Raw genomic sequence first — 14,561 nt, forward strand, 5'->3', positions numbered from 1 at the left:
CGACTCCTCACACGCCCCGGAGCCTTGGTTAAAACTGCAATTTTCTCATGATTTACAAATAGTTGGAAACATTTGGGATATTGTAAGTACTCAAGTGAACAAAATTTATAACACTGGCCTAGTAGTTTTTGGATATTTTACTGCAAAAATATTACATATTGCACCTTTAAATAAAGTAGCAGTAAGATTTCATTTTTAATGAATTCGAATGAATTACAGAGAGAAAGAGAGAGAGTAGGCTAATAGTGAAGCTTGTTGGTTTAATTACAGTGAAGTTATCACCTCATTGCTGAGAAATATAATGTACTGTAGCTGTACTGTAGTGAAGCTGTTTTATTTCTAAAACTCATGGGGCAGAGGTGTAAAACCAGCTCCTGAATTTTGTGTGCGCGCAAATTCTTTCCTTTATAAAATTTCCACCTCAATAAAGAAGCTATGAGAGAGCACATACTGGCACATCTGCTTCATAATACAACATTAAAAAGCTATATTTGTGGGAAAAAGTGTCACCCTCATCTTGTGGTGGCTTGGAATTCAAAGGGAAATCAGATATTCGTGTTTAGCCATAGGTCGGATGTATCTGATTTGTAACCACATTTGGAAGTGGCTCAGATCAGATGTGAAAAAAATTGGATCCAGTGCAGAATTTTGTGTTTACACATGTGCAACAAATTCCGATCTGTGTCAGATGTGAGTAAAAAAACTTTCTTTTGTGCCAGTGGAAAAGTAGCCTTAGTATTCCTGAAAAAATTGACTAGTTTGTTCAGGTGTGTTTGATTAGGGTTGGAGCTAAACTCTGCAGGACAGCGGCACTTCAGGAGCGACGTTGCCCATCCCTGCTGTATTAATAGTAATAATAATAATAATAATAATAATAATAATGATGCACTTTATTTAACGGCACCTTTCATAACACCCAAGGACACCTTACAAGCAAACAAAACGATAATATAAAAAAGAATAAAAAAAAAATAACAATAAATAATCCAATTAGCATCACAGAATACAACAACATAACAGCACACACCCATCATAGACACAGTAGAATACAATACAGGCTAATAAAAGTAGGTCATAAAAAGCCTGGATATAAAAGGACGGGTAGTGGTTATCTTACCGATGATGCAGTGACTTCAGAGGTGAAACTGTCCAAACTGTTATCAATGATACGACCAGCCACCATAATCTCAGAGCCGTTGTAGTACTGGCTGAAAGTGTTTTTGGTTAAATCGGCAACTCCTTGGTAGCTAAGCTGGACATCAGTCAAGAGTGGAGTGGACACTCCCTTGTAGAAGTCCTACCAGAATAAAATTGTTTCTGTATATATTGTATTTACACAATTTAACTTAATTATATGTTTAGCACTGGAGACAGCAAATGGCACATTGGGAAATTACCCAAGCTGGACTCAAACCCAAGTCGCTACCCTAAAAAGAGTTCTTTTATTAAAGGATTAGTTCACTTTTAAATAAAGTTTTCCTGATAATTTACTCACCCCCATGTCATCTTCATCTTGAACACATCTTGAACTAGCTCTTTATTAGAATTCTAGCAGTCTAGACACTGCTAAGCGTAATGCTGCCCTCCACAGGCCAAAGTTTGAACTAATTGTTATATACTATTGAACTAGCCTATTGCATATAAAATTAGTTCAAACTTTGACCTGTGGTGGGCAGTATTACGCTTAGCAGCGTCTACACTGCTGGAATTCTAATAGAGGAGAAGAAGAAGAGGAGAGCTAGTTCAAGATGAGCATTTAAGGTTATATAATTTTCAATTTTTTTCAGAAAATGAGTGATGGTTTCACTAGATACGACCCTTATTTCTCATCTGGGATCATGTAGAACAATTTGAAGCTCCAGTGAAACTAATTTTGACCTTCAATCGTTTGGTGCCCATTCAAGTCTACTATAAGGAGAAAAATCCTGGAATGTTTTCATCAAAAACTTTAATTTCTTTTCGACTGAAGAAAGAAAGACATGGACATCTTGGATGACATGGGGGTGAGTAAATTATCAGGAAAAGTTTATTTAAAAGTGAACTAATCCTTTAAATCTGACCTGCAGTTGTTGATCGGCATCAGATTCCTCATAGATCCTTTGAGCATCACCGTTATTTTCCAATGAAAACTTCTTCAGGAACTCAAAGCTGACATCAAACCCAAAACCCAAAGAGTATAAGTCAAACTTTCCATCAATGGCCTTTTTCACATTTTTCTGAATCTCCACTGGGTCAGTCTCACCTTTACACAAAAAAAAAGATGGTTTTAGGCAATGAAGAAAAGCAGATATCTTACTGCTAAATGCATAGTCAAGGATAGTGTAGGCTACTGGATCATAGTGCACATACATTTTTTTTTCTGAAAAGATTGCGCTGTGTGCATATGTAGAGTATCTATGCACAGTATTTAACCCTCAATATAACTATCAATATGTGCATGCATGAGTGAATCAGTTGTTTTGTGCCTCTATTGGGATCTCCATCAGTCAACAGGATCAGGATGGATGCAAATCCCTCTTGATGGTGTTTGTTGATCATGTCCACAGCTTTAAGCACTGCAGCATTTATGTCTGTGTCTGAAAAGAAAGAAATGTTACAAATAAAGGTCATTTAGTTAAACTAGGGTGGTCAAAAGTCAATAGGATGTCTAGGTGTAATATTTTAGATCAGTTTTAGTTGCTTTACAATGAAAGATTTGGCCATGCTACTATTGAAATCGTGTCAGTTAGGTCATTTTCTTTTGAGGTTTTTTTTTTTTTTTCTCTAAAATGCTTTTGTTCAATTGGCTGATGGTGAATACTTTACATCCTTCACTTGTAATCCCCTTCACAAACGTCTTTGCTTCTTCCACATTTCCTTTAGTGGTTTTAGAAGTTCAGGTTTCCAGGTTTGAATTTGATCATTGAATGTAATCAATCCGAAGTGGTCATCCTCTGCAAGGTCACTCAAAATCCTCAGCATTGCCAAACGAGTCTAAAATATAATGATTCCAATTTATGAAGCCATAACTATATGAAAAAATTATAATAATTTATTCTATCAACAATTCACCAAGTAAAACACAAAAGGAGAAATGACTTAAAGGGGTGGTTCATTGTCATTTCACTTTTTTAACTTTAGTTAGTGTGTAATGTTGCTGCATGAGCATAAACAGTATCTGCAAAGTTACAGCGCTGAAAGTTCAGTGCAAACGGAGATATTGTCTTTTAAAGTTATAACAGTTTAATACCTACAATTACGACCGGTTTGGACTACAACAAGCTTTTTCAACAAGGTTGATGACATCATAAACCCTGCAATTTAAACCCCGTCCCCAGGAACACGCAACAAAGTGGGCGAGGCCATGTCGTGCAGCAATACGGAAGACTTCCAGAGTTCAATGCTGGTGTGACGAGCAGGGCGGGCGAGAGCCGTGAGGGAACGGCGCGAGGCCGGTTACGCGAGTGATAATGAGCGTCACCTGTGAGGCGTGCCGGCCTCGAGTCTCTCACGGAGGAGCTCCGGAGGCATAAAAGGAGGAGCGACTACAGTGAAGGACGAGAGAGGACCAGGCCTGGACTTCATTTTATGTTTTATTATGTTTGTGTGGCCGGCAGACGTCCGCGAGGGTCTGCCGGCATTACTTTCGTTTTGTTCTTTGTTTATTTTGGTATTAAACTTTTGTTGAATGTTCGCCGGTTCCCGCCTCCTCCTTCCCACATCTACTGACCTCGTTACAGCTGGATTTGCACAAAGGCTATTACTGAAAGATGAAGCAGTTCCCACTTTAAAAGCAGAAGCTGCTGTTTATGTGCCCCAAACTGTAAGTGTTTTATAGTTTGTATAGTTCTGTTGCTATTTTTTATTTGCATCAAGGACAAAGACCAATGCGGTTTAGCTTCGCTAGCCAGTTAGTTAAATTGTATTGGATACTTCTCCAACAAAAGCCAACAATCACCAACAAAGTACTATGTTCATAGACAAACAGTTCATGCTATAAATTAAAAAATACCTTTACAAAAATGCTACTACTTAGTCATGTATTCAGCTACAGTAAAGCTTTAAAGGGTCATGAAACCCCCCTGTTTTACCCTGGTCGTTCACACCTCTGAGTTTCAAAAAGTCTGTGGAAATGGGCGTGTAAAGCTCTGGAAAAGTGGGAGTGTAGAGGGGGGGAAGAGGGGAGAGAACAACCAATGAAGCACAGACATACAACACACTCATTATACAGAATAATGAATATTAATATATGAGCACGGAGAGAATGACAACAAACTCCCAAGCACAAGGGAGAAATGTGAAAGAATATTTAATAGGGCTAATAATAGGCTACTTTGATTACGTTTACGAGCACTGCAGTCTCAAAATCAGTCTTTTAGAATAATCGTGTCGTCGCGTTCAGATAGGCTACACCACTGTATCAGTGTCCAGTTTGCACAAATAATTCAGTTGACTTGATGAAATATGTGTGCATACCTACACCGTGCTGGTTAATGTTTGGTGCAGGAGAATGTGTGAAATAAAAACTTTAAACACAGATACTTTATTCTGTATGAACAATGTGCCACGTGGCTAGTGTTATTAAACTCATCGCGGAGCTCCGCGCTGAAACCGATCATATGCGCGCTCCGCCTGTATATCATAAAAACAATCATATTTTTCATGTGTTCGTATTCAAACTCCAGTTCTGAACGCATCGCGAGCAAAATACAAACAACACACGTGCTGCTGTGCTGAAGGAAACAGTCTACGGCTCGCGTGTTTGAACGCAGCTAGAGCAGGCAGAGGTGAATGAACAGCACTTTTGTGACATTTGAATTCTCCGCTGTAATGCGATCTCACGCGAACATATTTTCCATTTGTGCTGGTAGATTACAGCAAAACAATCCACATGCACACAAACCTCTGCTCTGGTCGTGTCTCAGGAAAACACATTGTGTTGTAGCACTGAGGAAACGAGCACCAACGATATGTCTCTGAATGACAAGAGACCGAGGCGAGAAAAGTGATACTTCCTCATGCATAATACTGCAATTATAGTCGTATGCATACTACAGTACAGTGATTAGATTGAATGAGCTTTATGTCATGAATATATATGTCGAGAATCTACGTCAGCATGTTCGAAAGTACACGATGACGTCAGATTTTGTGACGTTGCTCCGACTCAGCTTTTCAAACAGGAAGACAGAAATAGACAGACAGAAAAAATACTAAAATAACTATTTTTCACTTATGAATAACATTAATGAGTACCTTTAGTGTTTTCAATGATGTGCAGCCTATACATATCTGTTTACATCTCAAAAAAAGTGTTTTGGGGTTTCATGACCCTTTAAACTGTATTTTGAAAGCTAACATAAACAGCAGTAACATTTACAAGTGACAGCATATCTAAACACTATGACACAAATACAAGCGGAAATACCATTCAGAAACGTCCTTTAAAAACCGTGCTTGCAGAGGTTCTGCTTGACCCTTTTCATCATTACCTGGTTCTGATTTGGGCTCATTTTATTTGGCATTATTTATTATTTAAATGCGGGAGTGAATCCCCTAAATTATTGTTACATGTGTGTAAGGAACACAACTCACTCTCGAAAATGCGATGATTGACAGCTTAGAAACCATAGTGATGTTCTGGCGTCTCGCGTGTTTGGTATCCGTTATTGTGACCAAAGTAATATTAAAGTGACAAAACACTCATTATTTTCAGCAATTTTACTAAACACACTAACACAGTCGAAAAGTCTGTTTTGTTTACGCTTGTACAGTCTGTTTCACAAGAGCGCGCTTTTTCTGTGTTGCCATGGTCACTCAGAATAAGCATATTTGGGCTTGTTGTTTAAAGTCCCTGTGAACCGGAAGTTGCTAAAAATATGGCTTTTTTTTTCTTTTCTTTTTTTTTTTTAATAAAGCATTAAGACATGTTAAACTGTGCCCCATAAACACAACCAAGCCTAGAAAAAAAACAGTGAATCACCCCTTTAAAAAGAAGGTCACCTGCTCCATTTTTTTGCCGGACATGGAGCCACTCTGGTCAATAATAAACACCACATTATTGGAAATGTACTGAATATCTGTAGGTGCGAAGCAGTGGACAAAATAGCCTTCTAAAGCCTGAAAAAGAGGACAGGTGATAAGTGGGAGTGATATTTAATAAAAAATAAATGTTTCAGGTCGTTTTGTTGCTGTATACTGCTGTCAGTATGAACACTTTCCAGTTGAAGACGTGAGTTTAAATTTAAATAACTAAGTTCACAACATACCTTCAGATCTCCTCTTTGATTTAATCTCTTAATATCATATGTAATGATCAGGTTGCCATTCAGACCATTTTCACTACAATCGTCACACTTTGTTTGCTGGTCACGAGTGGGGTAGAAATTCACCCATGCCTAAGATTACAAAAACAGCAGTTTTCACATATTTAATCATTTTTAACATTTTGTCATATTTCAAATTTTCAAGCAAGAAGTTGCATTTTTTTAATCATATAACCATATCTATTTCTTACATCTTTTTCTAATTTTAAGGGTGAGACAGCGTTGGCCAGATCCTTAGTGTTCAGACCACCTTTGACCTCCAAGAAAGTAATTCCTGAATTCTCATGGATGTGTACATCAATCTAACCAAAATAAAAAAAATAAAAATACTTTTTGCTTTATTTTTCATTATAATGAATAAAAAATCCAATAATCTACAAATCTTCATTATAACAATCTTGATTTTTTTTTTTTTTTTTTTTCATACCTTGAAATCTGCCACCGGCTGCATCGGTTGGGCATTGATGAGTAACTCATATTTGCCGAGGCTACGCTTTAGCAGTTCTTCGTAGGTCAACTCAAAGGTCACTTTACTGAGAGCAGCTACTGTCACTGATGTTTTAAAGTCTTCAAAAGTCCGTCCAACAGCACTGAAACCAAATAAATAATAAATACATTTTATCCATCTAAACTGAATGTTATTTAATGCTAAAGAAATTAATGATATTTTACATTTACATTTTTACATAAATCTATGCATTTGGCAGATGCTTTTAACCAAAGTGACTTGCATTGCATTGAAGGAAGCCAGTAATTTTTTTTTTTACATTTTTTAAATCAGTCCATGCATTCCCTGGGAATCTTGACCTTGGCATTGCTAGTGCCATGCTCTACCATTTGAGCTACAGGAATCATCTTCTTTTTAAAATACCAAGTACCTGACCAGTCCAGCACTTTGTCCTTGAGATACTGCTTGACAGTATTCCTGCTGAGCTTCCTCTTTTTCCTTCACAACTCCATCATATGTCTTTCCTTCAATGGTCCTAATGCAGAAAGAACATTAATCAGAAATGAAACTGGGGTCATTAGACAAATGGTAGAAGCTAAAATAAATGCATTAAATTGTTAATAGTTTAATTTACATAAGGTAATTCTGGCTGTTTATATTTGAATAGTATATGAGTGAAAGAGAATGTTTTACTATTGCTTGAACATTTTAATGCTTTGGATTTCATTGTGTATTTACTACTTACATTCTAAACCGGCTGATGAATGCATTCTTGGGTATCTTGACCTCAAAATGGACCTCTTGAGATTGAGTTAACAGGTTTGCCACACGGCTTGTGATGACCGTGGTAGCGTAGCGGCTGGTGATCGTAGAGCTAATGTGGAAGCTGTAAATATCTATATCTTGTTTCTGTATTAAAGTGAACAAGTATCAGTGCAAGTATCATTACAGGCTTATAGGACAGGTTGATATTGTTGTTGATGGTGCCAGCTAATACAGCAAGAACACTCAAACATATGTCAAGAGTATTGACCTTAGAAAACAAAACATCCCCAAACAAACTAATGTGGACTTTCTCCTCAAACACGATCAGTCACATTTTTTGGAGCCACTTGCGTAAGCGGATCAATTTCAGTTCAATACTGAGATATTGAATGTCGAGTTAAATTATGGACAAATGAATATTGATCTGTTTACACAGATTTGTTATGTCCAAGGGTGTATTCATTATGTATTTTTTTTGCTTACCTCTCTCTTAAGTACCTTTAATATTTAATATTTTTTTTATACATTATTCTATATTCTATATACACTGCCCGGACAAAAAAAATAAAAAAAAATTGGATTTTAATAGACAAATACTATGAATTATATACTTAATATATGAATGGATAATTATTGCAGTGATTATTATGTTTCTAGCATGTTATATGTTTGGCAACGTTTCTTTTAACCCACAAAGACGGAGTGTGTAGCTTTTCATTTACAACAACCATAGAAAGACACATCATGGCCATATTCCAGGATGACAATGTCAAGATTCACCAGGGTTAAAATTGTGAAAGAATGGTTCAGTGAGCATGAAGAATGATTTTCACGGTGGTTTCAGAGGTGTTTTTTTGGTCAAGATCTTGTATTGACAATGCAAGAGGTGAGCTCTCTTTAAAGTCTCCTCCAGCACATCCCAAAATCTTACACTGAGGTTAAGGTCAGTGCCAATTCATGTGTGAAAATGATTCTTCAAGCTCCCTCCCAATTCTTTCACAATTTGAGCCTGATGAATCCTGACATTGTCATCCTGGAATATGGCCATGATACATCTTAATACATAGTTGTTTATGAAATGAAAAGCTACACACTCCATCTTTTAGGGTTAGAAGAACCTATGCCAAACATATAACATGCTAGTAAAATAATAATCGCTGTAATAATGATCCATCCATAGACTCTTAAGTATTTACTCTTAAAATCCAAATCCAAGCGACTTTTTTGGCCAAGCGGTGTACTAAATTCTTTATAATTTAATATATACTAGTGGAGAATAACAGCTTGTAAGTCAAGAATATTGAGAAATCAAGTATTTTTCCCAAATGCACTTTTTGTTTGTAAGCTGTTGATTTACCTTCTTAGCAGCCAAGTTGACACAAGTGAACAGAAGGCCAAACAAAGTTAGTCTCAGTGCAGCTTTGTCCATGGTGATCTGAGAAGAAATCAAAAAAGACAACTAACAACTGTAATGAAGCCACTATTGGTTAGGACACAGACACTGCCCCTTTTAAACATGTCCTTATATGGTAGAAACCTATACATACATAGGCTATACAAACATGTAAAGTGTTATAAGCAACTATAAGCAATATAAGCAACCAACTTTGAAATACTAAATAAAACAGAGAATTTTAAAATACATTTTATTTGCAAACTGCACAACAACAATACAAGTAACATTAAGATTATATTTTAACACCAAAGGACTACACCATATTAGTTTAAAATCAGATTTTCTGTTGCTTTATAATATCAGAAATCAATTTAAATTCTGAATTTCACCAATATTGAAAAGCATTATTAAATCTGTATCAGAATTCCTTTTAAACTTATTTTTTCTACTTGCATAGATTGTCATTAAAAATTAAACTGACATTCATGAAAATGTTTCAGTGAAAATTTAAAACCACAAATAAAAACACTTCATCAAAACATCGAAATAAATTGTGTTAAATAACAAATAAATAAATAAATAATTGTATGGTCTCAACCTTGTACAATACATGAAAGTGTGAAAAACTGTTTCTCTTTGCAAACAACAAGGACATTGCTGATTTACCTCTCGATTTATCACTGAATCAAAAGCATTGACAGCTATAGTTCCATTCAAAATTCTCCATAGTAAGTCCCCTGTTTTTTTATGTAATGGTGACTTATAGAGTGCTCCCCATTCAGGTCTTACATGTTCACTCAAGTGTAACACATTGTGCCATGGTGTGCATATTTTACCATCCAGATTATTTTTGTTAAACACTTTAACACAACATTTATATATTGCTTTTCCAGATACTCTCTCTCTTCCTAATAAAAATCTTACACTTAAAATAAATAAATAAATAAAATTACACATTCCAAAATTGGGTACTAAGGTCAGGTTTGGAAAACATCATCATTCTTTGGCTGATTCAACCCTTTAACAAAGTCACTTATCAATTTCAATTCTTCTTCCGTAATGGCCTCTTTCCACTTGTTCAACAACAGAGTTGTTATTTGTGTTGATCTTAACATCAGTTTTTCTGCCAAATCTAGCTTAAAACTATACTTCTGTATTTGAATTAAGCTTCTAAGTGTTCTGACATGAGACTTAATAAGCAGTTCCTTCAAGGCAAGAAAAAAAAAAAATTAATTTGACAACCATACGTGAGCCAAAAGTCAAGGGATCCTGTAAAGTCCAATATAAGGAGGTTGTATTCTCACTCCTCATCACATTAAAGAGTGACCACCCTTCAAATTAATTACAATAAAAAAAGGGGTTAACTTTTTAGGGTTCATCCAAAACTTAGATCTGTCTAAAACTGGACCTTCAAAATTCTTTAAAATAATGGAAGCTGCCAAGTTCCAATTCTCATTTAAACAACTATTAAGAAATTTTTGCAAATTTTATCTGAAAAGCTGCTGCTCTGCTCTGTAAATGAATAACTAACATAGGTTTTTTGGGGTTGGGGGTCATTACATGGTAACTAATTATTAACACATGTCCTCTATAAGACATTTTAGAAAATAAAAATTTTCCATTATCTTTTCTTCTATTCTTTAAAAAAAAAAATTCTCACTGTCACATCATTCCCCAGGTATACAATGGCCGTACTTTTTGTCCAATTTACTTTTGTAGAAGAGAACACCAATCATTTAAAATCTTAAGACATCTTATTCACATCTCTTTGTTCCTTAATAAAAATAACAATATCATCAGCGTAGGTTTTAAAAACATTTCCAACAATTTTGTATAACAACACTGTTGAGTGCCTCGAAATAAATCTTATCAAGCTCAGTGACTGGAACTCAGTATCTTTTATTATTTACTCACATCATATGCACTACTACTTCACTTCTTTTTTCGTCCTTCTCACTCTCACACAAGAGCTCCCTCTAGTGGCTTACTCAAGAACACCACAAACACCATTTAAATCTGCTCTAAATAGGGATTCAGTTGCTAAACTGTAGGCCTATAACATAAAATAAAGAGTACACACTTGTCTAATAACTCACACAAGTCACCATTTACCCTCAGTACTTTCAACCTCACAATACAAAACTCTTATTTTATTAATAAAAACTTTATCAAAACCAAAAGCCTCTTAAACTTCCCCTAAATAACTGTTCAACTCGATCAAATGTTGTTGTTGTTGTTTTTTTTTTATCTAGTCATATTAACCCAAAATCTACTTTTAAGAGCTTACCAATATCTAAAATATCTCTAATAGAAAAGAATGCTATGGCAGCTTAGGCACACCCTGCGTTGCAACATTCATCACAGCGCTGTATAAAATCTAGTAGGCTGCGTCCATAAAAATGTATTTTGAATTTGATGCAAGTAGATTACCAATGGCTGGGAAAGGATGGGACAGTATCAATAAATTGAAAAATGTTGGATGGATTCTGAGATTTTCCAAATTCATCTCAATTCTCTCTTGAATCGATTTTGTACTTAGTTTGTAACAGCAGATATCATTCTAGGTTAGTTATTAATCGTACTTGCATCTCAGAATGCTTTTATGATGTGAGATTAAAGGTGCCCTAGAACTTTTTTTAAAAAAGATGTAATATAAGTCTAAGGTGTCCCCTGAATGTGTCTGTGAAGTTTCAGCTCAAAATACCCCATAGATTTTTTTTAATTCATTTTTTTAACTGCCTGTTTTGGGGCATCATTATAAATGAGCCGATTCAGGGCTACTGGCCCTTTAATTCTCGTGCTCCACGCCCACGGAGCTCGCGCTTGCCTTGAACAGTGCATAAACAAAGTTCACACAGCTAATATAACCCTCAAATGGATCTTTACAAAGTGTTCGTCATGCATGCGGCATGCATGCGTCGGATTATGTGAGTATTGTATACTGTTATATTGTTTACATTAATTCTGAATGAATCTGAGGCTGTGCTCCGTGGCTAACGGCTAATGCTACACTGTTGGAGAGATTTATAAAGAATGAAGTTGTGTTTATGAATTATACAGACTGCAAGTGTTTAATAATGAAAATAGTGATGGCTCTTGTCTCCGTGAATACAGTAAGAAACGATGGTAACTTTAACCACATTTAACAGTACATTAGCAACATGCTAATGAAATATTTGACAATTTACAAATATCACTAAAAATATCATGATATCATGGATCATGTCAGTTATTATTGCTTCATCTGCCATTTTTCGCTATTGTTCTTGTTTGCTTACCTAGTCTGATGATTCACCTGTGCAGATCCAGACATTACTGGCTGCCCTTGTGTAATGCCTTTCATAATGTTGGGAACATGGGCTGGCATATGCAAATATTGGGGGCGTACACCCCGACTGTTACGTAACAGTCGGTGTTATGTTGAGATTCGCCTGTTCTTTGGAGGTCTTTTAAACAAATGAGATTTATATAAGAAGGAGGAAACAATGGAGTTTGAGACTCATTGTATGTCTTTTCCATGTACTGAACTCTTGTTATTTGACTATGCCAAGATAAATGCAATTTTTCATTCGAGGGCACCTTTAATGTAAACAACCCACTTCGCCTCAACCTTTTCAAACTTTATGAGTCATTATTTTATAGGCTGTTTCTAAAGCACAAAGTGCCATCTGCTGTTAAAAACTAAGCTCAGAATCGATTCGAGAGAAAATCGCAATGCATTTGGAAAATCTTACAATCGATCCAGAATCATTTCTCAATTTATTTCCTCAATAAATTTCTAATTACTGCTTATTGGTAGTTAGTAAGGTAGTTGTTAAGTTTAGGTATTGGGTAGGATTAGGGATGTAGAATATGGTCATGTAGAATAAGGCAATGAAGTATTAGACAACTTTTAGAAAAATAAGAAAAAAATGCATACCTGGATGATCAGCAGGTGGATCTGGTGGATTGGGCGGATCGGGTGCTGGGATATAAAACAAGTGGGGAAAATATATATTTAAACGCAGTATAAAATGATAATTCACCCTATCTATTTTCTAAATGCATGTTATAAAACTTATTGTGAATCATCTATTCTTGTATATGTTTCTTTTCATTATTTCGACGTCTCTGGTGATGTATGCATGACTTCAACACTTTGTTCAAAGGAAGTTTGGGTAGATGGAAAAGAGGTGTATTTCATCTCGAAATCCAATAAACAACTGATTTACCAAACCAAGTCCCTGCTTTACATTTATTTTATTTTTCGATAAGTCGTTTCACTCAGATGTGCATCACAATACAGAAGAAAATAACGGTACTTTCATTTCATCGCAGCTTTAAATTCTCTGCAATAGTTTGAGTAAATTAACTTTTAGTTCACCATTTTTTACATACATGCAATAGGTTTCTGAGATGAAGGACGTGAACCCATTACTGATTAAAAAAGAAAAGTGTTATTCACAGTATATAGTGGGCAACAAGTCCAAGACCAAAACTGTGAAAATTTGTGATTTTCTTTTATTTAAACCTGGAAACAAAGTTTATAATTTTGAACATTCTAAAAAAAAATCAATGTTATGACAGAAAATGAAGAAGAATATTTAAGATTCTGCACTCATTTTTGACAAAAGGAGACACACTGAAATTCATGTCAATTCACGTTTTGTTGTCAAACTGTTATGCTGATAATATATTTTGTAATGAAATAAACTGTACAGTAATTAACTAAAACTATTTCACAAGTGATCTATGACTTTGAACCCCCTTGAGTATAAATATAAATACATGTAATACATGCATAAATACAGTAGCTGAATCTATTCAAGTTCAGATACATGTTAGGATGCACAACATTGATGCAAAGCTTAATTAATACATTAATACATAACTTTTCATATTGCTGCCGTCACCGTCACTGTGTTTATTTTGCTGCATAAAATAGACCTTACTCTTTTGTTAAAGGTCAAATATTTGCACACTTTCATTTACAAGGTTTGTAAAACAGCTCAGTTCTCACCTGGAGGTCTGGGATCCTCTTTTCCCTCTTTGGGTTTGTCAGCAACTTCCACTTCATCTTCCTGTGGCTTAGTGACGACCATAGAGGTGAGGGGGGTGACAAACTGGTATTTCAGAGAGAGTTTGAGAGCTTCTTTCTCTTCATCCTCTTTCTCTTGTCCTTTAAGAAGCACCCTGAGACAAAAAGATGTCCTCAATGTCTAAAATGCAAAATGTCGTATCACTCCATAAACTTACTGCCTTTCCAGAAGTTGCTTCACTGTCAGGTAGGCCCACAGTCTCTGCATGAAATCTTCATTCTCAGGTGGGACATTACTGCGATCTTTTATCATTACAGTGTCCTGATACGTCACATTATTGCCTTTCTGTTCAGAAATAATAATACTAATGAACATTTTCATCAGGAATGTTGTCATTACAACTTTCACCATTAACTTTATCTGAAAATAAAGTGACCATTATTCCAAACTCTTCAACAACTGACCATCAATGATAATAATATCCAATATAATGACCTCAGTTGAGACTGCAGAGATAAAAACAGCACACTCAATCCATAGCAATTTAATAAACTGAAGACATGGTTGTAAAGCTCCATAATGATCGTACTGATACTGCAATGACTTCAGTGCTGAAACTCTCCACACTG

At 35.6% G+C, this 14,561-nt stretch overlaps 1 pseudogene; it reads right to left on the bottom strand.

Annotated features, from left to right (window-relative positions):
* LOC137021848 (inter-alpha-trypsin inhibitor heavy chain H3-like) overlaps positions 1–14,077 on the bottom strand; it is a 30,150-nt pseudogene extending 16,073 nt beyond the window's left edge.
* Positions 14,078–14,561: the final 484 nt, after the last annotated feature.

This window comes from Chanodichthys erythropterus, chromosome 6 (genome assembly GCF_024489055.1).
Source record: "Chanodichthys erythropterus isolate Z2021 chromosome 6, ASM2448905v1, whole genome shotgun sequence".
Taxonomy (NCBI): Eukaryota; Metazoa; Chordata; class Actinopteri; order Cypriniformes; family Xenocyprididae; genus Chanodichthys; species Chanodichthys erythropterus.